Source organism: Ranitomeya variabilis, chromosome 2 (assembly GCF_051348905.1).
Source record: "Ranitomeya variabilis isolate aRanVar5 chromosome 2, aRanVar5.hap1, whole genome shotgun sequence".
Lineage (NCBI taxonomy): Eukaryota > Metazoa > Chordata > Amphibia > Anura > Dendrobatidae > Ranitomeya > Ranitomeya variabilis.
In genome coordinates, this window is record NC_135233.1 from 799,406,279 (window position 1) to 799,433,826 (window position 27,548).

At 43.7% G+C, this 27,548-nt stretch overlaps 1 long non-coding RNA gene across 1 annotated transcript; it reads left to right on the forward strand.

Annotated features, from left to right (window-relative positions):
- Positions 1-3,982: 3,982 nt before the first annotated feature.
- On the forward strand, positions 3,983-17,340 carry LOC143809932 (uncharacterized). Its single transcript, XR_013222543.1, has 3 exons — positions 3,983-4,428; positions 4,539-4,623; positions 17,259-17,340. It is a non-coding gene; the product is annotated as an uncharacterized LOC143809932 (long non-coding RNA).
- Positions 17,341-27,548: the final 10,208 nt, after the last annotated feature.

Here is a 27,548-nt window from a genome sequence, read left to right on the forward strand (position 1 = left end):
AAATGTATACAATTTACTGGGGCATTCACAATCTAATATCTATGGGGCTGCAGGATAAAGGAGAACAAAGTATGAGTAGTCATCTTGCTAACATGCCAAGCAATCCATTCCATATAGTTTCCAGAAATGACTAATATTAATAATTTCATAGATTCATATAGCGAAGTTTCCAAAATACCGATACATTGTAAGGTCCCACTCCCCATATAAAGGAAATATTTGCACTTTTTTGTTGTCGCTAGCCTGTGTCACTTTTACATTTAAGATCCTCAATGTACAAGGAACGGATAACTCAAAGCATCCTCAGCCCTTATGTACAAAGGGAAGAGTCATTTTCACAGTTCATTCTGATAGGCTAAAAAAGTGAAACTTATAGTGAAACTACATAAACTATTTCATTGCCACCCGAAAAAAAGATATCTGTAATACAAACTGAAATTTTCATACCACTGATTACTTGGGAACCTGTCACCAGGCTTTTTCCAATTTAAACTATGGCCAGTGCCACCAGTTGAATGCCTCTTTAACAGCATTCTAGTAAGCTGTATATAAACCCCCATCCCCCTCTGTAGAGCCCCAAAGATACCTTTTATAATCCCGCCATATGGCATATTCCGGTCCGATGGGAGTCACTGGTCTTGCATTGGGTATTCCTCTCTCGTCGTAATCGTCATCATCCTGCCTGCTTCATTTGGATGATGGCGATTATGCATAATGTCACTCAATCGCGCTCCAGGATAGGCATACTTCGCTCTGTCCTGCAGTGGTTAGAGAAAAGAAGCCAAAGAGCGTAAATGACCTGGAAGTAAAGCCGGCATGTAAGCGAGTGCACAGTATAGGAACAGGATAGATTGCAGATAGATGTTTGGGACAAGCCCAGAGTGGGACAGGTCTGGTCAAGAAAAAAGGGAAGCATTTCCTGATTTAGTTAGTTAGAGTAAGTGTGAGGTTCATGTGAAAATCAAGTTCAAGGTGTAGTGGGCTAGAAACACATGGAGTACATATTGTTCTTTTTATGATTAATCCAACCTCAAAGGACAAAGTTACACATAGATGTACACCACCAATAGATTATGAATACAATATAGAAAAGGAAAAAAAGATAATGTGTAACTAAAATGTAACTTTTCTTCCATGCATATTAAAATAATGTGTCTAATATTACTGTACATACATCCAATACGGATGTATATTGGGTGACGAGAGCAATTTGTAAGGTGACCCACTGATTCCTATAGGTGAAAGGATGTGGGAGATGTATAGACAATAAAAGGGATTATGACTGTTGTTCCCATAAATTGACAGTCAAACGAATCCACTCATAATTTATCAGGATCATTAGAGGCAGAAAAGATAATCGCTTTCAGAGCTGATAAACAATTTATACATGCACTTAACCATAGAATTTACAAATGATATAACCACATTTAGAACAGTACAGCGCTAATTAATTAGAGCCTGCATGCAATAGAGCAGCTACTGATTGTGAAACCTCCCTGGGCTGGTATATTGAAGTTAATAATGATCACCGTTATCCCCTTAGAAAAAGCCGGTATACCGTTGAAACGCGCGTCGGGGCACATGTCCTATAGTTAGTAATGATGTGAGGCAGTCAGGATCATTAATATTAACATAGTGGGCAGATTGCAGCATCTGAGTGATAGTATAGCTCGCTCTGCATTGAACAGTACCCGTCCTGGTCACACCGGAGACTTCACCCAGTATCCAGCATGTGTCTATCCCTGCTGCTAGCACTCCACGTGTTATGTTATGCAGGGGGAGAGATTGCGCCTGAAACTCTGAGTGGTACATATTCATTACCGCTGCCGCAGGACAGCATTATCAGTAGAGGCTTTCAGGCAGCGGTCACCCCCTTTGATTGTGCGCCAAAACTGACACAATCTCTGGTATCAATCCCTTAACGGGATAACAGTGATCTTTGCTAACTTCAATATACCAGCCAAGGGTGGTTTCACAATCAGTAGCTGCTCTATTGCAGGCTCTAGTTAATGAGCGCTGCACTGTGCTAAATGTGCTTATATCATTTGTAAATTATATGGTTCGGACTTTTAGGTGCATGTATAAATTGTTTATCAGCACTGCCTCTAATGATCCTGATAAATTATTAGTGGATTAGTTTGACTGTCAATTTATGGGAACAACAGTCATAATCCCTTTTATTGTCTATACATCTCCCACATCCTTTCACCTATAGGAATCAGTGGGTCACTTTACAAATTGCTCTCGTGACCCAATATACATCTGTTTTGGATGTATGTACAGTAATATTATACACATTATTTTAATATACATTGAATAAAAGTAAAATTTTAGATACACATTATCTTTTTTTCTTTTTCTATATTGTGTACATATTGTTCTGACAGCATGAGGTCATACCAAGTTTCATGCGGACCTTCCTGTAACGTCCAGAGTCTGAGGAGTGTGCCCTAATCCCTTCTATACAGGGGAAGCCGGACGGGGACACCCGAGAGGGAGATGTAACGGATCTCGGGAATGCTGTGGGGCTGGACAGGGAATCCATGGGGCTGACAAGAGGATCAAGCATAGGAATATTCCGAGGTGAACATAAAGCTTGAAATGTACTGTGTTAATGGAACTGGAGCTGTGCCCGATACTGCGTGTTAAAGACTGATGTACTTGAACTGTCCAGTGAAGTTGATCTTCTTAAAATGAACCGGATGTCCCCTGATTTATGTGTGGCTGGTCCTGGAACCAAGGACGCGGTTGCAGTGAAGACCTACGGCCTAAAGTGAATGTAAAGCAAACTTCACAACACTGACGGACTGGGACACTGTGTGTTTGTAAAGTGCCAGGGTGTGGAGGAGCAGCAGTCCGCCCACAGATACCATCCTGGGTACTTACAGGTGCATACGCATAACAGTACTTTTCTTGGCCATCAGCAGGGCAGAGCGGAGTACGCCCGCACAGGAGCACGATTGGGGACAATGTGTGGATGATGTTGGACGCCTCATCCACATGAAGCAAGCAGGAGAATGGTGATTGTGACGAGAGAGGAGGTGCCGAAGTAAGACCAGTGACGCCCATCGGACCGCATCGTATGGGGGGATTCTAAAAAGTCGTTTTTGAGCTATGCAGAAGGGTTTGAGGACTTACATACAACCAGGGCCGGACTGGCCATCTGGCAATTCTGGCAATTTCAAAGGCCTGTCTGGTCATGGGCCACCTAGTCTGCTACATTGTTAACAGAATCAGTGCTCTCAAGACATCCATACTGTTAAGAGTTGTGATGGAGGTATCATTAGAAATATTGGTCTTGTAGTAAATCTTGCTTTCCTTCACGCAGGTTAATATTAGTAATATATCCCATCTGGTTCAAGGGGACGGAGACAGCATGGGCCTGTGTGATTTCAAATGCCAGGGCTGAATTCCAGCCCCAGTCCGTAGCTGCATACAACTAACTCGACTGCTCTAAAAGAGGCATTAAGGTGGTGACAGGCGGTGTGATTCTGTACAGCCTCCTCACACAGCTCTGTGCCTGAGGCCGTAGAGGATGCAGAATAGGTTTCAGTTGGGCCTTTACAGAGAGAGAAGATAGTCACAGGTAATGTGATCCTACTGCCTTGTTTGCAGTCATACTTCCTGTCCGCTGACACAGTAAGAGCTCACGATACACTACAACGACATGAGATTAGGTCCCTTAAGTTTCCATGGTTAGATATACCATCTGGAGAGGCCAAATTCCATATTATACTGCTTTATTACGGAAATGGTAATTGATGACTCAGCAATATAGTCAGTATACCTCTAGATGGCGGTAAAGATGATGTGCAGCAGGCTTGTCATTTCCTAATACAGCTCAGCGCACAGAATCAAAGTACAGGTGACATATACAGCCAGAGCTAAACGTCATTGGTTTTTGCTTCCTGGGTAGGAAAAAAATCAACACAGTAATCATGTAAGAGATCAAAGTTGGCATAGGACACATCTTGTTATATAATTTGGCAGTGGCTTCCCACAATATCACAATGCTTCTAGTTATGTTATGACTCTAGTTTTATTGTGGATGAATACTTTAAATCATTTCTTAAAATCATCTCTTATTATTCAGACTGTCTTTGAAGAGGTAAAGCAAACTGTGCGAGGGACGTCACTAAGGTGCTGGAGACCCCGGCATGTGCCCCATACGCTTTCTGTATAAGCTGGTCCTGTCTAAACATAGCTGCTAATATGTCCTGGCAGCCTGATGATGGCTCTTCGCTGGTATTATTTGCTAAGCAGCAGGACAAGTATAGCCCCGATATGTATACTTCTGCACCGCCAGTCCGTCTACACATCTGCGGGAATAACGCCATCCAGTCCCAGCAACGCCGCATGTAGTAATTATTCATTATGGAAGGAGGAGGTTTCCACAACTGGCCTTAGGAACCAGACTTTTTTGTATTGGTAATATTTATTTTTAATTATTAATATTATTATAGTGCTTTGGAACAAAGCACTATACTGTTATTCCATCGTGGTAAACTTCTTCTTATTATTATTTTTCTTATTATTAGGCTTTTTTTCGCAGTTAATGCGGCCCGAACCGCTGAACGCACAGACTCCAGTGAGGTGTCATTTCGAAGCCAGCGTCCACGAGAGGTGTGCTAAGTTATTTTCATGTCGATCGGATTTGTAGTTTTGGCGCAATTTGCATTTGAAAATTGTTTCCCCCTCATTGGAAAGCATTGTTTCAATGCATTTCAATAGGGAAATTTTGCTATACGTTTAAAATGGGCTGGTTTCTGAGGCAATTTCTAAAAATAACTTAACTGCCAAATGCCACCTGGCTGATTAGCTCATTGATATGCGCAGTCAGACACAGTTACTATGCCAACGCCAACCAACTCCACCAGGTCACCGTTTTGTCAGATAATATCAGCTCTTAAAGTGACAGCACAGCACAATTCAAAAGGACTATCTGTAGTCTTATTATTATTACAGTATAAAGCGCAGAGCCCCGCAGCATACAGCGCAGAGCCGCGCAGCATATAGCGCAGAGCCCCGCAGTATACAGCGCAGAGCTCCGCATTATACAGCGCGGAGCCGCGCAGCATACAGCGCGGAGCCGCGCAGCATACAGCGCGGAGCCGCGCAGCATACAGCGCGGAGCCGCGCAGCATACAGCGCGGAGCCCCGCAGTATACAGCGCGGAGCCGCGCATTATACAGCGCGGAGCCGCGCATTATACAGCGCGGAGCCGCGCAGCATACAGCGCGGAGCCGCGCAGCATACAGCGCGGAGCCGCGCAGCATACAGCGCGGAGCACCGCAACATACAGCGCGGAGCCCCGCAGCATACAGCGCGGAGCCGCGCATTATACAGCGCGGAGCCGCGCAGCATACAGCGCGGAGCCGCGCAGCATACAGCGCGGAGCCGCGCAGCATACAGCGCGGAGCCGCGCAGCATACAGCGCAGAGCCGCGCAGCATACAGCGCAGAGCCGCGCAGCATACAGCGCAGAGCCGCGCAGTATACAGCGCCCACCAAATCGGACCCAGAGTGGCTACAACTACCAAACCAGCGCCTGAGGGGCACCCAAGTGTGAAAGTCTTGCTGGGGCAACCCGGGCACCATTCCAAAGCACTATCTGTAGTTCCTTCAGGAAATACCCATCTTTTTCTCTCTGTTATCAGCCATTCCCCGTACTGCTGTCAGTCTATTTCTCTCTGTTATCAGCCATTCCCCTGTCCTGCTGTCAGTCTATTTCTTTCTGTTATCAGCCATTCCCCTGTCCTGCTGTCAGTCTATTTCTCTCTGTTATCAGCCATTCCGCGTCCTGCTGTCAGTCTATTTCTCTCTGTTATCAGCCATTCCCCGTCCTGCTGTCAGTCTATTTCTCTCTGTTATCAGCCATTCCCCTGTCCTGCTGTCAGTCTATTCTCTCTGTTATCAGCCATTCCCTTGTCCTGCTGTCAGTCTATTCTCTGTTATCAGCCATTCCCTTATCCTGCTGTCAGTCAGAATGACCCGGCCCACCAAATCGGACCCAGAGTGACCCGGCCCACCAAATCGGACCCAGAGTGACCCGGCCCACCAAATCGGACCCAGAGTGACCCGGGCCACCAAATCGGACCCAGAGTGACCCGGGCCACCAAATCGGACCCAGAGTGACCCGGGCCACCAAATCGGACCCAGAGTGACCCGGGCCACCAAATCGGACCCAGAGTGACCCGGGCCACCAAATCGGACCCAGAGTGACCCGGGCCACCAAATCGGACCCAGAGTGACCCGGGCCACCAAATCGGACCCAGAGTGACCCGGGCCACCAAATCGGACCCAGAGTGACCCGGGCCACCAAATCGGACCCAGAGTGGCCCGGGCCACCAAATCGGACCCAGAGTGGCCCGGGCCACCAAATCGGACCCAGAGTGGCCCGGGCCACCAAATCGGACCCAGAGTGGCCCGGGCCACCAAATCGGACCCAGAGTGGCCCGGGCCACCAAATCGGACCCAGAGTGGCCCGGGCCACCAAATCGGACCCATAGTGGCCCGGCCCACCAAATCGGACCCAGAGTGACCCAGCCCACCAAATCGGACCCAGAGTGGCCCCGCCCACCAAATCCTCAACCCTAAGGAGCTACAACTACCAAACCAGCATCTGAGGGGCACCCAAGTGTGAAAGTCTTGCAGGGGCAGCCTGGGCACCATTCCAAAGCACTATCTGTAGTTCCTTCAGGAAATACCCATCTAGTTATTATTATTATTAGTTACTCTGTAGTGTAAATAGAATTCAGTTCACACCATTTAGGCTATTTCTCCACGGTACGGATGGGCGGCGGTATCGCCGCTCGGCACTAAGCCCCGCCCCCTTAATGGGACGCGATCATGCCAGATGTGTTAACTCTTCACATCCGGGATGATCGATCGCTCGCTCCCATAGGGCCCTGTGATAAGGTGTACGGGCATGCTGCGATCTGAAAAGACGCGCAGCATGTCCGTAGTCGCAGGGCCGCCGCGTGCGGGTTTCCACGCATAGTGGAGACAGGATTTCATCAAATCCCCTCCACTATGCAGGAACATCTGGACGCTGCTTGTTTGACGCTGCAGCGCTGCGCAGCGTCAAACAAGCAGCGTTTCCTGAACGTGGAAACATACCCTAAGGCTACTTTCACACTAGCGTCGGGCTTGGCCCGTCGCTGTGAGTCGGGCCGACGTTCCCGACGCTAGCGTTGTCTCCGCCGCACAACGGGGGCAGCGGATGCATTTTTCCAGAGCATCCGCTGCCCCATTGTGAGGTGCGGGGAAGTGCGGGGAGGTGGGGGCGGAGTTCCGGCCGCGCATGCGCGGTCGGAAAAAGCGGACCGTCGTGAGCAAAAATCGTTACATGTAGCGTTTTTTGCTCCCGACGGTCCGCCACTGCACGACGCATCCGTCGCATGATGGGTGCGACATGTGGCAATCCGTCACAATGCGTCGCTTCATGTTAATCAATGGTGAAAAAACGCATCCTGCAAACACTTTTGCAGGATGCGTTTTTTTTCGGCAAAACGACGCATTGTGACGGAATGCAGTTAACGCTAGTGTGAAAGTAGCCTAACACATTTTATTTCCAGCCTATTTACTGAACTTAAAAAAAAGCTGAAAATGTGAGAGACGAGGGAGAAGTGTCACATTTGTCTGTTTATCACTACTGTAATGCAGACTACCCAGAGGTATTACTTATATTGCCATGCTTCAATACTAGAAAATACTTGTCAAACAGTTATCACTTATTTAATGCTGTACTGGGCACAGAATTCTAACAATACTTTTTGCATATGTATTATAAGTATAATTAGATGTCTGCAAATGCTGTACAGCCAAATAAAAGGGAATATGTCACCAAGTTTTTTCCACCTAATCTGAGAGCAGCATAATGTTGAGACAAACCACGATTCCAGGGATGTATCACTTACTGAGCTGCTCGCTGTAATTTGTAGTTTTAATAAAATCACTGTTTTATCAGCATGAGATTATCACTAGACGACTAGTAAACCTGCTCCAGGTAGTCCTCCAAATTCATGAGCTCTGTATAACCCCACCCCCAGCTCTGATTGGCAGCTTTCTGCCTATACACAGTGTATACAGAAAACTGTCAATGGTGGGGTTAAATAGAGCTCAGCATTCAGATAACTGGTAGATCTACAATATTGTCCAGTAGGTTTGACCGAACAGTTACAAAAAGTTCGGGTTTGGGTACCAGAACAGTCCCCAGATCCGAACCCGGACCACCTTCACTTAAATGGAGGGCCTGGACACCCAGTGTTTGCCACGCTGTCATGTGCATGACAGCATGGCAAACACCGCCTCCGATCGGCAGTAAAATCATCCCCGCCGGTCAGAAAGTTGAGTTTCCCATGCTGTCAAAAGACAGCTTGAGCATGCAGCTGTGCTCGGAGGTGCAAAGTTTACCTCCTGTCACTGGCGTCAGCTGATGGGACTACTGCTCCCATCAGCCGACACCTGCTGTTGCAAATAAGAGTGAGAACAAGCGACGGCTGATGGGAGTATTCATCAGCTGTCTCCTGCGCTGTAAATAAATAATTTAAAAAAAAATTGGCGTGAGTTCCCTTGTATTTTTGATAACCAGCCAGGCAAAACTCACAGCTGGGGGCTGCAACCCTCATCTGTCAGCAGAAGCAAGGCTGGTTATCAAGAATAGAGAGCTCACCACTCTGTTTTTTTAAATGATTTAAATTAAAAAATGTTAAAAATGGTGTGGGGTCCCCCCCATTTTTGACAACAAGCCTTGTTAAAGCAGACAGCTGGGAGCTAGTATTCTCAGGCTGGTAAGGGGCCATGGATATTGCCCCCCAGTCTAAAAATAGCAGCCTGCAGCCGCCCAGAAAAGGCACATCTATTAGATGCGCCAATTCTGGCACTTTACCTGACTCTTCCCATTTGCCCTGTAGCAGTGGCAAGTAGAATTCATATTTGTGGGGTTGATGTCACCTTTGTATTATATTGTGACATCAAGCCCACCACTTAGTAATGGAGAGGCGTCTATAAGACACCTCTCCATTACTAATCCTATAGTTATATTACAAATAAAGACACAGCCAGAATAAAGTCTTTCATTTGAAATAAAACAAAATACAGTTTTACTTTTTAATTAAAAGTAACAAACACAGTTATACTCACCTAACACCTAATTCCAGCAAAGCCCTTGTCTTCTGTAATAAATCAAAAATAAAAAAACATCAATATCCCTCACCTGTCCGTCGTTCTGTCACTCGCCGTAATCCATGTCTGTGGGATCATTACCATATTTTTCGGACTATAAGACACACTTTTCCCCAAAGCAATTTGGAATTAAAAAGAGGGGTGCGTCTTATGGTTCGAAAGCTGGCCTACAGGGTGGTTGTGTCAGAGGTGTGCCCATGCTGTGGCGGTGGGCGGTGTGGAGTGCACCTGACCAGGGTCCCTTCTTCAGAATGCTGGCAGCAAAAATGTGGCGGCGCAGCTGCCCAGTGTCTATGGTGAACAGACTGCATCACCGGTTTCCCTGCAGCCATCTTCCTGAAGCCATGGGCCGCCGGAGGCTTCATGAAAATGTCCTCCGGCGGCCGTGCGTGCACAGATTGAAATCTCGGCGACACTCAGCTTCAGGAAAATGGCCACCGAGATCTCAACTTTTGCACGTACGGCCTCCGGCAGCCATTTTCCTGAAGCCTCCGGTGTTTTTTATTTTTGTTGTATTACAGGAGATGAGGGATTCAGTGAAATTAGGCGATAGGTGAGTATAACTGTGTTTGTTATTTTTAAATAAAGATGAAAAAGTATTTAGTTGTATTTCAAATAAAGACTTTATACTGGCTGTGTCTTTATTTACCATAGAACTATAGAATTAGTAATATAACTATAGGATTACTCATCTTATAGATGCCTCTCCATTACTAATCTGTGGGCTTAATGTCACCAGGCAATACAAAGGTGACATCAACCCCACAAATATTACCCCACTTGCCACCACTACATGGCAAGTGGGAAGAGCTGGGCAAAATGCCATAATTGGCGCATCTAATAGATGCGCCTTTTCTATGCGGCTGTGGGCTGCTATTTTTAAGCTGGGGGTTAGTATCCATGGCCCCTTACCATCCTAAGAATACCAGCCCCAGCTCTCTACTTTAGCAAGGCTGGTTTTCAAAAATGTTTTTTTTTTATTATTTATTTAAATAATTAAAAAAAACAGCCTGGGGACTCCCCTATTCTTGATAAACAGCATTGATGAAGCTGACAGCTGAGGGTTGCATCCCCCAGCTATAAGTTTTGCCTTGCTGGTTATCAAAAATACAGGGGAACTCACACCAATTTTTTTATTATTTATTTACAGAGCAGGAGCCGGCTTATGAATACTCCCATCAGCTGCTCCTACTCTGACTGTGATTAGCAGCAGCAGGCGTAGACTGAAGGGAACAGTAGTCCCTTCAGCTGACACCAGTGACCGGAGGTAAACTTTATACCTCCAATCACAGCTGCGTGCTCACGCTGTCTTTTCACAGTGTGGGAACCACGGCACTCTCACCGACGGGGATGATTTCAACGTCGATCAGAAGCGGTGTTTGCCACACTGTCATGCACATAACAGAATGACAAATATCCGGTGTTCGGGGGCCGAACCCGAACAGTAACACGGACTTCCTGGTGAAGTCCGTGTTCAGTGTCCGTGCCCGAACAGTACGTGTTCGGTACGAACTATTTGTTAGGCATCCCCTGCATGGGTTGCAGATGTCGAACAGCCCCGAGACATGCAGCCATGGCACTCTAACATATTATTCGAACATGCCAAAGATAATCTGTTAGCACCCAAGCATGGTAAGATAACACCTTATTCGAGCACATTCGCTGAACACTAATCTACAACAAATAAAACAGTGATATCAAAACTTCAGTAAGCACCGCAGTAAGTGATGCATCTCTGGAATAAGTGTATCTGAACCTACATTATGCTGCTCTCAGATGGGGTAGCAAACCTGGTAATAGATCCCCTTTAATGACTGATGGAATAAACAGTGGCTATACAAACATAGACTATGGGCCAAGGATGCGTGTGTACTTCAATAAACCGAATGGTAATGGCTTTCTTCCTGAATGAGCAATGCACATAGTCCTTTTATGAAATCTTCCACTGTGGGAAAGCTCAGAACACCCCGATGCACAATAGATCTCTGCAAATAGATCAATGGCTGCACTCAATTGTACTAAAGCAAGGGAATGTGTGATACATGAAATGTGAATAGCATAATGGCTTGTGAAATCTATGAAAAAACACATGAGATGCTTAGCACAAAATTTGGCCCAAAAATGTGAGCCCATCCACCAACGTCAAGGTAATCTCATGGATCGGATGGGTCCCTGACCTAACTGCCTAGTGTGAGCACTTACCTCTGGCTAATATCATAATAAAGCCTGCATTTATAGGAAGGTCGGAACCAACTGTGTTTGGATGTAATTAAAATCACAGCATGGTGAAGGCAGGGTGTTCAAATCAGAAAAAAATGGTACAGAGGTAAGTGTTCACACTAGGCAGTCAGGTCAGGGACCCATCCGATCCATGAGATTACCTTGACGTTGGTGGATGGGCTCACATTTTTGGGCCAAATTTTGTGCTAAGCATCTCATGTGTTTTTTCATAGATTTCACAAGCCATTATGCTATTCATATTTCATGTATCACACATTCCCTTGCTTTAGTACAATTGAGTGCAGCCATTGATCTATTTGCTATGTAAGTTGTTTTTGGTTATGCACCAGTTCAGACTAGTTCTCTGTTCAGTCAGTTTACCATTACTTGCACAATAGATCATTGGCTGGACTTTGCGTGTTAGGCTAATGTGTATAGCCTATCTACAGATTTGTCCACATTGCAGCGTCCTCTTCACAGTCTCCATACATCCTGCACTGCTGTATAGAACCTGCTGGACCCCATCTTCTTCCTTTGAAACAATGTTTTAGGTGAGAATAGCTCCATAAATGCAAAGTATAAAGGGGCATGCCACAATAGCAATACAGTAGAAAGCTTAAGCACCTACGGGACATGGAAGCCATTTTACAGATAAATGTGCAGTGTACACAGGGTGCTCTTCACCCGACTAACGAGCAAAATACTAGTTCATCAGGTGAAATGATCTTTTGATTTACTTAAAAATCAATGTACTCAGTAGCACATCATTCTCAGTAAACAATGTAGTGCCAAAAACAATGACAGCCTATGCACACAGAGAGATCTATTACTCATCAGTTTTTGCACATGGGAGATGCAGTCAGCCTCAGTAAACAAGCTATCTATTAAATGACCGCAAGTATGTCATCAATCGGCGGTCGTTTAATGCTGCAAGTTGGTCAATAAAAAAACAACCAGGATACTCTACAAATGTCTTACATTTAGGCCATGTGCACACGTTCAGGATTTTTCGCGTTTTTTTCGCGTTTTTTCGCTATAAAAATGTGATAAAAACGCGAAAAAAACGCTAACATATGCCTCCTATTATTTACAGGGTATTCCGCATTTTTTGTGCAAATGTTGCATTTTTTTCCGCGAAAAAATCGCATCGCGGAAAAAAAAGCAACATGTTCATTAAAAATGCGGAATTGCGGGGATTCCGCACACCTAGGAGTGCATTGATCTGCTTACTTCCCGCTCAGGGCTATGCCCACCATGCGGGAAGTAAGCAGATTATGTGCGGTTGGTACCCAGGGTGGAGGAGAGGAGACTCTCCTCCACGGACTGGGCACCATATAATTGGTAAAAAAAAAAGAATTAAAATAAAAAATAGTGATATACTCACCCTCTGATGGCCCCCGAAGTGTTCCAGCCTCTCCGGCGCATGCTTTCTCTTCCATTCCTATAGATGCCGGTGTGGTTCAGGACCTGTGATGACGTCGCTGTCTTGTGATTGGTCGCGTGACCGCTCATGTGACTCACGCGACCAATCACAAGCCGCGACGTCATCGAAGGTCCTGAACCACACCGGCATCTATAGGAACGGACGCCGCTGAGATCGGCTGTCTGCAGAGGGTGAGTATAACCATTTTTTTATTTTTTTTATTATTTTTAAACATTCTAAAGCAGCATCTATAGTAAAAAGTTGGTCACACTTGTCAAACAGTATGTTTGACAAGTGTGACCAACTTGTCAGTCAGTTTTCCAAGCGATGCTACAGATCGCTTGGAAAACTTTAGCATTCTGCAAGCTAATTACGCTTGCAGAATGCTAAAAAAAACCGCGAAAAAAAACTGCGGATTTCTTGCAGAAAATTTCCGGTTTTCTTCAGGAAATTTCTGCAAGAAATCTGGACGTGTGCACATACCCTAAGGCTGAGTTCACACGTAGCAGAATTGCCGCGGAAATTTCCGCAGCAATTCTGCGCCTCCTGCCGCGGGTATATCGCATGCAGAATTAGCATGCATATACCCGCAGAAAACTAGCGTTTTGCAAGCATAATTAGCTTGCAGAATGATAGCGTTTTCCAAGCGATCTGTAGCATCACTTGGAAAACTGTTTGACAGGTTGGTCACACTTGTCAAACATAGTGTTTGACAAGTGTGACCAACTTTTTACTATAGATGCAGCCTATGCAGCATCTATAGTAAAAGATAGAATGTTAAAAATAATAAAAAAAATTAAAAAAAAGGTTATACTCACCTCAGCGGCTTCCGTTCCTAATGCTGTGTGTTCAGGACCTTCCATTGTGACCGCGACGTCATCGCAGGTCCTTCACACACACCTCGGAAGCCTCTGAGAAGGTCGGGCCGCCAGAAGGTGAGTATATCGCTATTTTTTATTTTAATTCTTTTTTTTTTACCACTTATATGTTGCCCAGTCCGTGGAGGAGAGTCTCCTCTCCTCCACCCTGGGTACCAACCGCACTTGATCTGCTTACTTCCCGCATGGTGTGCACAGGCCCGGGCGGGAAGTAAGCAGATCAATGCATTCCTATGTGTGCAGAATCGCCGCGATTCCGCAATTTTAATGAACATGCTGTGTTTTTTTCTGGATTGCGATTCCGCTCATGAAAAAGATGCAGCATGTGCACAAAAAATGCGGATTGCAATCTGTTACATAGGATGCTTAATGTTAGCGTTTTTTTTGCAGTTTTATAGCGAAAAACCGCGAAAAAAACGCAAAAAATCTGCTACGTGTGCACACAGCCTAAAGGGTCAGTCTGTTGCTATATGCTGTTAGTGGTTGTTGATGCAAGGCTGTGTGTCTTATCTGTCTGGTATTTATATTGGATTTATTTCAAGTATTGCAACACTAAGGACAAACTTGCTGTAATTGTTTATTTTCATGTCTGTGGGTAAAGAGACTGGAAGAGCTCACAATGGAAATGTGCAAGAAACTCGCCATTTTGTGCCCAACTTGGTGCATAGGCAAAATGACCAAAGATACAAAGTGAAATAAGTGTTTGGCCACATGTCAGGGCTGAGAAGGAAGGAGCACCGTTTCGCTTTTGGAGCACAGATTTTGCTAGAAGAATTTGTGGTCAACATTTACATAGCTCCGAAGGTGCCAGAACAGTAGAACCCCCCCCCCCCCCCCCCAAAGTGACCCCATTTTGGAAACTGCATCTCTCACTGTCATCTACAGCTGCAGTGACTATTTTGGCCCCAGTTGTTTTCACTTTGTAACATCCACACAATGTTTTTTTTTGTTTCCTGCATATATGCCAGTTTAATGCCCATACATTGCTCCAAGCTTGTGCTTCTGAAGATGCGCACTCTGTAAATTGTTAAGTGGCCTGTCTCCGCTACAGTAATGCCAAAAATGGGGCCACTTACTGCGATTTAGGCACATTGGTCGTGAGAAGTAGAAATGCATTTGGGAGCAAAGATTTCACTGGATTTTTTTTAAGGTGGTAGGAGCCATGTCACTTTTCCAGAGTCTTTGCCCTACCTGTAATGTGGGAATCCCTATACAGTGGCTTCCGAAAGTAATTACCCTCTTGGCTTTTTATCTACTTTGTTACATTACAACTTGTATTTAAATATTTTTGAAATGTCATTGTTTGTGCTATGCATCACCACTAAATAGTGTAAGTTGGTGAAGTGAGAAAAATATAGGCATAAATTAAATTTTCGGGATCAAATAACTAAAAATTGGCATGTGCATATGTATTCACCCTTTTGCAATGAAGGCCTTAAACATTTATGGTGCAATCAAGAAGTCACATGCTTAATGAAAGGAAGTCACCTTGTGTCCAATCTAAGTGTCACTTGGTCTGTCAGTATATACTCACCTTTTCTGAAAGGCCACTGAGGCTGCAACACCTGTAAGAAAGAGGCACCACTAACCAAACAACACCATGAAGATCAAGCAGATCTCCAAACAAGTCAGGAACCACATTTTTGAGCAGTACAAGTCAGGCTTTGGTTATAAAAAAAAATATCCCAATCTCTGATGATCCCCTGGAGCCCCATCAAATCCATTATCATCAAATGAAAAGGACATGGTACCAAAATAAATCTGCCAATAGAGGGCCGCCGACCAAAACTCTCAGCCCGTGACAGGAGGGCATTAATCAGAGAAGCAGCACAGAGACCAAAGAGAACCCTGAAGGAGCTACAGAGTTCCAAAGCAGAGACTGAAGTATCTGTCTACAGGACCACAATAACCCGCACACTCCATAAGGGAGGGCTTTATGGAAGAGAGGGGCAAAAAAAAGCCTTTAGTTACACACAAAAATTGTAAAGCTTGTTTTGAGTTTGCTAAAAGACGTGTGAAATTCCTCAAATGTATGAAGGAAGGTGCTGTGGTCAGATGAGACCACAATGTAACTTTTTGGCCAACAAGGTAAGGCTGGTTTCACATTTGCGGTTGTGTCCGCAGCGTTTCTGACGCATACATCCGCATCCGTCTTTATTTCCTATCTTTAACATTGTAGACGCCGGTGCATGCGCTTGTATGCATTCGCCTGTGTTTGCTTACGCATGCGTATTTTTGTGGTGTGCGGCTGGGAATGGCTGACACACCATGTTAGAATTTTTTTGGCGTCAAATTTCCACCACCATACGCATGCGGACACTTGCAGAAGGAGCTTGTGTCATTAAAATTCTCCTTGAAAAATTTTTTCATAACAAACGCATGCCCATAAACAACGCGAACGCATGCAAAAACGCGTGCAAACGTTGCATTTTTTTATCTGTCATGTGTAAGTTGATGCGGGTAAAAAGGCAGCATTATCATGCATTTGCATGCATTTGCATGCATTTTGCCAAGCATTTGTGGCTGCATACGAAATGTTGCGGACTCAACCGCAAATGTGAACCTAGCCTAATTGCTATGTCTGGCGCCAAACCAACACAGCTCATCACCCCAAGAACACCATCCCCACAGTGAAACATGGCAGTGGCAATATCATGCTGTGGGGATTAGAGATGAGTGAACTTATTCGGAAAACGTTCACCAGTCTCAAATTCAGCACGAATGTTGCACTTTCGGAATCGTGTTCAGATTCCTGAGCTTTTTTCCTAAAAATCGGCTTAGTCAGCCAAAGTTTGGTAAATGACCGAGTTCACTAAGGGCTCTTTCAGACATCAGTGCCTCCGGTAGCAGCACGGGCCACAAAACGTCCCACACAAGTGCACACTGATTACACATCAGTGTGACACTAACAGGCACCTGGGAATCAGCGGCACTGTTTTTGCTGAAGACAGCTCTCATCACTTGGCCTCATACAGCATTGATCTCGGCCAAGGGGGGATATTGAAGCCCTCAACCCTGGATCCCCTGATGAACCCTTGCTAATGGCTGATAAGTACCACAACTTTGTGGGATAATCTTTATGGCTATTTGTATCCATGCCTATCATTGTACCCACATTATTGCTCTTCTATTTTTGGAAACAACAGGGGACTATTTTTGGTGCTTATACTACAGGGTTACGGGATTGCTATTGTATAGATATCTGCAATACATCTATTCTCTTCCCTAGTACATCTAAAGGTTGTTTGAACTTCGGTTAGAAATGGCCTTAATCTTCAGACAAGTAGGACTTATTTTTTATATAGGCTATTGAACTATATATACATCTCCATATATACATCTGCCCAAGTCCTTTATTTTTGTTATATCAGTGATGATAAAAGCCAATTGTTATTTACTTGATTGTACACCTTGGCTACATCCCATTTAGATGACCTATAGCAATATAGCGATATTTATTCACTTCCCTATGAGACCATTAAGTCTCTATACTAGGGGTACTTTGTGTGAAAAAATGTCTATGTATCAGTGTGATTTTTGTGTATTTTTCAGTGTTTAGGGCATTCAGAGCTACCGACGTTGAGCAGGAGCACCATCACGTCTACAACCAGGTTGCCAAGCTCCGCTGACAGGTAGGGCGATCTCTTAGGGCTCTTCTAGGGACAGATTAGCCTTTTTTCATATTAGGTTATTATACTTATTCCCTGTTGACTCGTATATATTTTGTATTGCAACATTTTTAAGCAAAACTTGATTTTTAATATATATATATATATATATATATATATATATATATATATATATATATATATATCTCAATAAAAGTTAATTCCTAGAGGTCTATTTCTTTTTTGGTTCTAAATAATGTCGAGACCCTATTATTCCTTAAAGTTCAGCTCTCATCACTGTCCCCTGCTCGTGCTGCGATTAGCGCTAGCAGGGGACAATGTTGAGAATTGTATTCAACTGTTAACAGCAAAAGCAGGCGGCGGCTGATGGGAGTATTTATCAGCCGCCACCCGTGCTATATACAAATAAATATTTAAAAAGATTACGTGGGGTTCTCCTGTATTTTTGATAACCAGCCAGGCAAAACTGACAGCTGTCAGAGTTAACAGGTCTGGTTATCAAGAAAAGAGGGGTCCCCATTTAATGATATAAATAATTTAAAAAATGGCATGGAGCCCCCCCAACTTTTGACAATCAGCCAAGCTAAAACAGACAGCTGGGGGATGGTATTCTCAGGCTGGTAAGGGGCCATGGATATTGCCCCACCCTCAGCCTAAAAATAGCAGCCCCCAGCTGCCCCAGAAAAGGCACATCTATTAGATGCTCCAATTCTTTGCCTGGCTCTTCCCACTTGCCCTGTGGTGGTGGCAAGTGGGATTCATATATGTGGGGTTGATGTCACCTTTGTATTGTCCAGTGACATCAAGCCCATGGCTTAGTAATGTAGAGGCGTCTATAAGACTATTTACTAATCCTATAGTTATATTGTAAATAAATCCCACTGATTCTGAGAATGTTTTCTCGTGACATATTGTACGACATGATAGTGGTAAAATTTATTTGATATGACTTGCGTTTATTTGTGAAAAAAGACGGAAATTTGGCGAAAATGTCGCTGTCACTACTGACAGTGTCATCAGAGGGGATAAATGGCGTGATCGGTGCTAGCACTGATCGTGGGCATTGCTGCGGGGGTGTCAGCTCTCACACAGAGCTGACAACTGCACCCGATTGTGGTGGCGCTCAGCATGAGGCCGCGAGATCGTGCCGACGTGCATATACTGCTGTTTGCATGAACGCAGCTCCCACAGAGCAATATATGTATGGCACATATCGGAAAGGCGTTAAATGAAAGAATGACACAGACTTCTTAGCGGATCTAAAAATTAAACCATACTCACTTCATCACCTAGTCCACAGAAGCCAATGTCTCATGTAACAGAATTAAAATAAAAACAACCATATCCCTCACCTGTCAATCGTTCTGTCACACGCCATAATACATGTGTGGGGATAAACAGTTTTCCACTAGAATGGTGCCAAGATGCACACTTTTTGAAAGGTGTATGTCTCATTACATCTGGCGTAGAAGTAACACAGCGTTTCAGAAAAGGAACGTCATAGCAACAGTAAAATATGGTGGTGGAAGTGTGATAGTCTGGGGCCGTTTTGCTGCTTCAGGACCTAGAAGACTTGCTGTGGTAAATAGAACCATGAATTCTGCTGTCTACTAAAATATCCTGAAGGAGAATGTATGACCATCTGTTTGTGACCTAAAGCTGAAGCACACATGGGTTATGCAACAGGACAATAATCAAAAACACACCAGCAAGTCTACTTCTGAATGGCTTAAGAAAAACAAAATTAAGACATTGGAGTGGTCTAGTAAAACTTTTACATTAACTGATGCAAACCCTCCAAATAAGGGCTAAATGGAAGAAAAGATCATGTCCATAAAAACGGGAGCAAACCCAAAAACATATTAGAATATTCAAAAAAAGGGTAAGGCTTTTATTAAATATACCACAGCAGAAACAATAACACACAAATAACACAATTAAAACCAATTAAAAATGCAAAATGCAACACAAGAAAACAAAGCAGTCATCTCCTAATATGGGGAAGATGACAGACCACATCCCTGCCCTCTCCAACAGATGGTAATAAATATAAAGTGCAATAGACTGGACTAAGATGTAAAAGCCCAGGACCCCTAATAATGATAAGGTGAGAATGCAGACAGTGAATAAATGTTATCAATAAATAAATAAATAAATAAATAAGTATCTATATATACATATTAGGCTCTAAGTACATTACTGAGAGCATATCACTGAGAGCAAAGCCCACCTGTTTGAAAGTATGTAACAAGGCCACCCTGTATCACAGTACCACCTTACTCACAAAATAGGCCACCGCACAAACAGAGTGCTCCACGGACCAAGGAAACAAAAAAATAAATAAATAAAGCGCCGAAACGCCGAATGAAAGTCCAGTTGTGTTGGTACAAGTGATGAACATCTATTTGTGAGTGAGCGAGATAATATTAGAACGCCAACAATTGCGCATGCGCGATAAACACCAGATTACTAAGAGACTCATCACTTCAGTCCCCATGAATGGGGAATCTGAGCGTGCACAATCAGGGCAATACGGTGTAGAGATGAAAAGTTGCCCCACACGCGACTGTCAAATGAAAAGTGGTCAGTGGTGGTGAAAAACCAAAGAAACTTACTGGGCACATATAATGCGATGCCAAATTAGTTGGTATATTTATTCATCAGCAAAGTACAGTAGAGTTTTCTACAAGCAAGTCTATGGGACAGCTATGGGCGCCCGCTGTGCACCTTCCTACGCCAACCTCTTTATGGGGTGGTGGGAGGAGACACAGGTGCGCCCTTTGCGGGAATTTGAAGCCTATGTATTCCGTTGGTTTCGTTATATCGACGATTTGCTGGTCCTGTGGACAGGCTCTGAATATGATTGCAGGAATTTCATCTCCATACTTAATGGCAATGCATTTAATATTTCTCTTACAGCTTCTCTATCTACAACGTCGGTTGATTTTTTGGATTTAAAGGTTATGAAGGTTGGTAACCAAATCCAAACCAAGATTTTCCGCAAGACCACAGCCACAAACAACCTCCTCCATTTTTCCAGCTTTCACCCTCAACATTTACGGAACAACCTTCCGAAAAGACAATTCTTGAGGGTAAGACGCAACTGTAGCTCGGATTTGGATTTTCGTGAGGGGTCTTTTGACCTTACTAGTAGATTATCAAAACGCGGATATCCAAAAAAGATTATAGCACGTGCTTTTGAGCACTCCCGACAAAGGGAAAGACGGAGCCTTTTGGAGCCACAGACACGCAAAAGTATGCCAACATTAAATTTGATCACGGCATATAATAATCAATGGAGGGATGTTTACAACATCCTAGGTAGGCATTGGGGGATATTGTTGAATGAGCCCAGGCTGCGGCCTTTTCTATCCGACAGGCCTAGGATTACTGCCAGGAGGGCCAAAAATTTTAAGGATGTCCTTACCACCAGCCATTTCAAAAGGCCCACTGTTAGCCTGGGGTCAGGACAGAGGTTGAAAGGTTCTTTCCCGTGTGGAAATTGTAATGTGTGCCCGTACATGACTGCTACTGACTCCCTGACTTTGTCAATTTTTCCAGGCGAACTGAAGGCAAGGAATTACTTCAATTGCAGGTCAAGAAATGTGATTTATGTCCTGATCTGTCCGTGTCCAAAACTCTATGTCGGACAAACGTCCCAAGAAGTAAGACGGAGGACTCAACAACACATGTCAAACATTGTGAATGCAAGGGCAGACATGGACAAAGGAAAGAACATCTCATCTGTTGCATCCCACTTCTTGGCACACCACAACAGCAAGTATCAGAAGATGCGGATCATGGTGGTTGACCAGGTCTTGAGCAGCATTCGGGGAGGAGATCTTACCAAGGAACTCCTGCGCCGGGAATCACGCTGGATTTTTTATCTCAATAGTTTGTCACCGAATGGACTCAACGAAGAGCTCTTGTTTAATGGCTTCTATGCCTGATCCGGTGCCCCTGAGCCACCAAGGGACTTTTTCTGGCCTGGTCCTTCTATGCCTTACAGGCTTAGTCCAGGCAATTCATGATATATTCTCCTTGTAATTTGTCCATGTAATTAATATCTTCCGTGTGTGCTTTTTGTTGATAAGTTGGTTTAGTTTTTCTCTTTATACATTTGTGAGTTGGGTATGTATCACAGTACCACAGGGTATTTTCTCTGGAGTCCAATCACCTGTTTTTGGTCAGGCACGTTACGCGGTTATCGTTTGCCAAATTCTTGTGGCACACGTATGCCTTGGCAGCAGGTTTTATCTTCATTGCATTTTTGAGGTGCTGTCATCATATTTTCCGCGACCTCTAATATCTGCCATATCCTGCATAGGTACGGTGGCACTCTCTTTGGCTATTTATTCATTTTTCATTATTCATTATTTTTCATTTGTTTGTTAATATTCTTTATTTATCTTTACTTTTATTTTTTATTTTTTTTTCAAATTTATATTTATTTCTATTCCTCTGTTATTAGGCCGCCCCCAATTTATCATGTTTGGAATCAGTCTTTTATAAACACCTTTTTCCCTGTCATTTCAAGAGCTATAGTATGTCATAAGATTGTTTCCTCATTTTTGTGGGTTCATTCAAGCTCCACTACGATTAGGCAAGAAAATACTCATCTAAGGGATAGCTAGTTTGTATGCTTGGACACCATAAGTAATTAGATATAATGGGCAGATAAGTGTTCTACACTGTATTTTACTTTTTTTACTCATTAATCTATCACTAGTGTATCCCTGTGGTTGTTTGATCACACCAGTCTTTATACAGTACTATTCATACACTTTGTACTTTGCTGATGAATAAATATACCAACTAATTTGGCATCGCATTATATGTGCCCAGTAAGTTTCTTTGGTTTTTCACCACCACTGACCACTTTTCATTTGACAGTCGCGTGTGGGGCAACTTTTCATCTCTACACCGTATTGCCCTGATTGTGCACGCTCAGATTCCCCATTCATGGGGACTGAAGTGATGAGTCTCTTAGTAATCTGGTGTTTATCGCGCATGCGCAATTGTTGGCGTTCTAATATTATCTCGCTCACTCACAAATAGATGTTCATCACTTGTACCAACACAACTGGACTTTCATTCGGCGTTTCGGCGCTTTATTTATTTATTTTTTTGTTTCCTTGGTCCGTGGAGCACTCTGTTTGTGCGGTGGCCGGCGCTTGCACTGCGCATGCGCAAACCCGGCTACTGGCACAACAAGGAAAACTTTATTTGCTATACATTGTATACAGCAATATGGCGGCCGCCAGCTTACTCCTCGTGTTTTTCGGATGTCGCTCCATACAGGTGAACACCATTTATCCCATTACTAACTTGTATATAAAACCTGCACAGCCACTGCCACAGCATGTTATTTTTTGTCCCTGAGGATGCTGCCACAGTTGCGGCGATACGCGTGGGTTTGCACCCCACATCCCTTCTCCTTCCCCCATATTATATATATTTTATACTTTATTGCTTTGTCCTCTATTGGCGCCTGTATAACCTATTCCCACTATGCCTAGTTTGGGATTCACAGAGCACATGCATATTTCCACCTAGGCTCGGACCACCATTTTGTGCATCTTTGTCCATCAATTGCCTGCTGTAAGGAAAACCTTTTCTCTTTGGCCTATTTTGTGAGTAAGGTGGTACTGTGATACAGGGTGGCCTTGTTACATACTTTCAAACAGGTGGGCTTTGCTCTCAGTGATGTACTTAGAGCCTAATATGTATATATAGATATTTATTTATTTATTTATTGATAACATTTATTCACTGTCTGCATTCTCACCTTATCATTATTAGGGGTCCTGGGCTTTTACATCTTAGTCCAGTCTATTGCACTTTATATTTATTACCATCTGTTGGAGAGGGCAGGGATGTGGTCTGTCATCTTCCCCATATTAGGAGATGACTGCTTTGTTTTCTTGTGTGTTGCATTTTGCATTTTTAATTGGTTTTAATTGTGTTATTTGTGTGTTATTGTTTCTGCTGTGCTATATTTAATAAAAGCCTTACCCTTTTTTTGAATATTCTAATATGTTTTTGGGTTTGCTCCCGTTTTTATGGACATGATCTTTTCTTCCATTTAGCCTTCAGTGTTCTTTTGTCCATGGTGAGCCCCTAACTCCTACAATTAGTGGTGCCCTCCGCTTCCCCTTATATACACATGTTTTCAGCCTGTTGCAGTTCCCAGGCTTTTCTAGTGGAGTGTTGGCACGCAAGACTTATGTTCTGGATTGTTGTTATCAGGTAGTATACTTAGTGTTGGTTATTGTGGTCGGTTTTTATGCTATTTCTTGGTTAATTCTTGGTGGTTTCTGGTGTTTGCCATGAATTTGGAGACGAGGGAGTTGGCATGGAGGAGTCAGACTGAGGACATTTTTGGCCCTCCAAACTTGGTGTCCACTACGGATGCCACTGCTAATGGCTTGTGTTCTGAAATTACTGATCTTCACAAATCATTAACAAAAACGTGGTTAAATATCAAGAGCCTAGAAGAGTATAATAAACTAGGCATTGTTCCAAGGGGCTTGAGAGTTAAGATCTTTCCAGCATGGGAGGCAGATAAGGAGTTTAAGAGCACCTGGGAGGCCGGCCTTCTAAAGTGTTCCTCCATTTTGATCAATTTGCTGATAGACCATGATCGTAAGCTTATGGGAAAACTTAAGGAAAGTATTAAGGAAAAGGAGACACAATTGAGCACTTTGGACACACATAGCGTTGTTGTACCATTCCAGCTCAAACTCAAAGAAATAATTGAGACTTTGGAGAAAGACATCATACTAAAGAAAAAGAGGAAGTTCCTTCGGGATAAGTATGATTTTGATAACCAGCAGATCTTCAAATGGACACACCGAGGCAATGGTCGGTTTAGGAAATTTAATGGCTCAGACCATTCTCAGAGGAAGCCCTCCATTCCTGTAGTGGTCGGTGACTCTTCTACTAGTGATTTTTTATCCTCAAGCGCAAGCGATCAAGGAAGCGCAATAGAAGAGGTCGCCGAAAACCCGCCCAATACAAGAAAGAAAGGACGGAGGTATCAAACATGGTCCCCAACATACAGGAGACCAGTGAGACAGAGCAGGAGGAAGTAACCTTGGGAATGGATACCAATGATGCAGGTAATTTACAAATTGTAAATTTATCCGACTATGTACTCACAGATGAAGAAAGGCGTGTTTTGACACTGGGCTTATCTTTCTCCCCCATGAATAAATTGGACAAATTCACCCTTATAAAGGATGTCTATTTATTTTGCAGGAAACTGGTCTTTAAACTCATGTACCATCAGCCATCCATCATGGACTCAATGCCTCAAGATGAGAGGCAGGTCTTCAGTGACCTTGTACAACTTCTGGATGAAAATGAGTGCTCTGGGGATGGTCAAAGGCTTTGGCATCTGCCCTCACAAGCTACTCCTTCATTTTCTATTTCTCCAACTGTCCAAATCTTTTATGATATGGTAAGTCAGGATGTGGCTAGACTTCAGCTTAACAAACATCAAGGTGAAAATTTGGGGATAAGAGAGAGACAAATCTTAACTAGACTTAAAGATAATCCGTCCTTCATTATAAAAGAGGCGGACAAGGGCGGGAATATTGTTCTTTGGCCCATCGAAATGTATCTGAGGGAAGCCCGACGTCAGTTAAGTAACACCCAATGTTATCAAGTTTTGCCCTCTGACCCCACAGGTACCTTTAAAAAGAAGCTGGATCGCCTTCTAACTTCCGCCAGGCTCAATAACATCTTGGACAATAGAGAGTTCAAATTTCTCACTACAGCGTTCCCGATCGTGCCTACCCTGTATCTTCTCCCGAAGATTCATAAATCTATTCAAGAACCGCCTGGTAGGCCGATTGTGGCTGGGATTGGAGGTTTGTATGAGAGACCTTGCATCTATTTGGACCACTTTTTGCAACCATTTGTTACCCATCTAGATTCATATATCCAAGACACTTCTCATCTGATACGGCAGCTACAAGATCTGACTGTCCCGGAGAACACCATTCTAGTAACGATGGACGTCACTTCATTGTATACTTGCATTGAACATGCACTGGGCGTCGAGGCGGTCGCATTCTTCCTGAACCAACAGATCACAGGTGACCGCAGACATCATTCTTTCATTTTGGACCTCCTGTCCTTTGTCTTGTCCAACAGTTATTTTGTTTTTGATAGAGTTTTCTACAAGCAAGTCTCTGGGACAGCTATGGGCGCCCGCTGTGCACCTTCCTACGCCAACCTCTTTATGGGGTGGTGGGAGGAGACACAGGTGCGCCCTTTGCGGGAATTTGAAGCCTATGTATTCCGTTGGTTTTGTTATATCGACGATTTGCTGGTCCTGTGGACAGGCTCTGAATATGATTGCAGGAATTTCATCTCCATACTTAATGGCAATGCATTTAATATTTCTCTTACAGCTTCTCTATCTACAACGTCGGTTGATTTTTTGGATTTAAAGGTTATGAAGGTTGGTAACCAAATCCAAACCAAGATTTTCCGCAAGACCACAGCCACAAACAACCTCCTCCATTTTTCCAGCTTTCACCCTCAACATTTACGGAACAACCTTCCGAAAGGACAATTCTTGAGGGTAAGACGCAACTGTAGCTCGGATTTGGATTTTCGTGAGGGGTCTTTTGACCTTACTAGTAGATTGTCAAAACGCGGATATCCAAAAAAGATTATAGCACGTGCTTTTGAGCACTCCCGACAAAGGGAAAGACGGAGCCTTTTGGAGCCACAGACACGCAAAAGTATGCCAACATTAAATTTGATCACGGCATATAATAATCAATGGAGGGATGTTTACAACATCCTAGGTAGGCATTGGGGGATATTGTTGAATGAGCCCAGGCTGCGGCCTTTTCTATCCGACAGGCCTAGGATTACTGCCAGGAGGGCCAAAAATTTTAAGGATGTCCTTACCACCAGCCATTTCAAAAGGCCCACTGTTAGCCTGGGGTCAGGACAGAGGTTGAAAGGTTCTTTCCCGTGTGGAAATTGTAATGTGTGCCCGTACATGACTGCTACTGACTCCCTGACTTTGTCAATTTTTCCAGGCGAACTGAAGGCAAGGAATTACTTCAATTGCAGGTCAAAAAATGTGATTTATGTCCTGATCTGTCCGTGTCCAAAACTCTATGTCGGACAAACGTCCCAAGAAGTAAGACGGAGGACTCAACAACACATGTCAAACATTGTGAATGCAAGGGCAGACATGGACAAAGGAAAGAACATCTCATCTGTTGCATCCCACTTCTTGGCACACCACAACAGCAAGTATCAGAAGATGCGGATCATGGTGGTTGACCAGGTCTTGAGCAGCATTCGGGGAGGAGATCTTACCAAGGAACTCCTGCGCCGGGAATCACGCTGGATTTTTTATCTCAATAGTTTGTCACCGAATGGACTCAACGAAGAGCTCTTGTTTAATGGCTTCTATGCCTGATCCGGTGCCCCTGAGCCACCAAGGGACTTTTTCTGGCCTGGTCCTTCTATGCCTTACAGGCTTAGTCCAGGCAATTCATGATATATTCTCCTTGTAATTTGTCCATGTAATTAATATCTTCCGTGTGTGCTTTTTGTTGATAAGTTGGTTTAGTTTTTCTCTTTATACATTTGTGAGTTGGGTATGTATCACAGTACCACAGGGTATTTTCTCTGGAGTCCAATCACCTGTTTTTGGTCAGGCACGTTACGCGGTTATCGTTTGCCAAATTCTTGTGGCACACGTATGCCTTGGCAGCAGGTTTTATCTTCATTGCATTTTTGAGGTGCTGTCATCATATTTTCCGCGACCTCTAATATCTGCCATATCCTGCATAGGTACGGTGGCACTCTCTTTGGCTATTTATTCATTTTTCATTATTCATTATTTTTCATTTGTTTGTTAATATTCTTTATTTATCTTTACTTTTATTTTTTATTTTTTTTCAAATTTATATTTATTTCTATTCCTCTGTTATTAGGCCGCCCCCAATTTATCATGTTTGGAATCAGTCTTTTATAAACAACTTTTTCCCTGTCATTTCAAGAGCTATAGTATGTCATAAGATTGTTTCCTCATTTTTGTGGGTTCATTCAAGCTCCACTACGATTAGGCAAGAAAATACTCATCTAAGGGATAGCTAGTTTGTATGCTTGGACACCATAAGTAATTAGATATAATGGGCAGATAAGTGTTCTACACTGTATTATACTTTTTTTACTC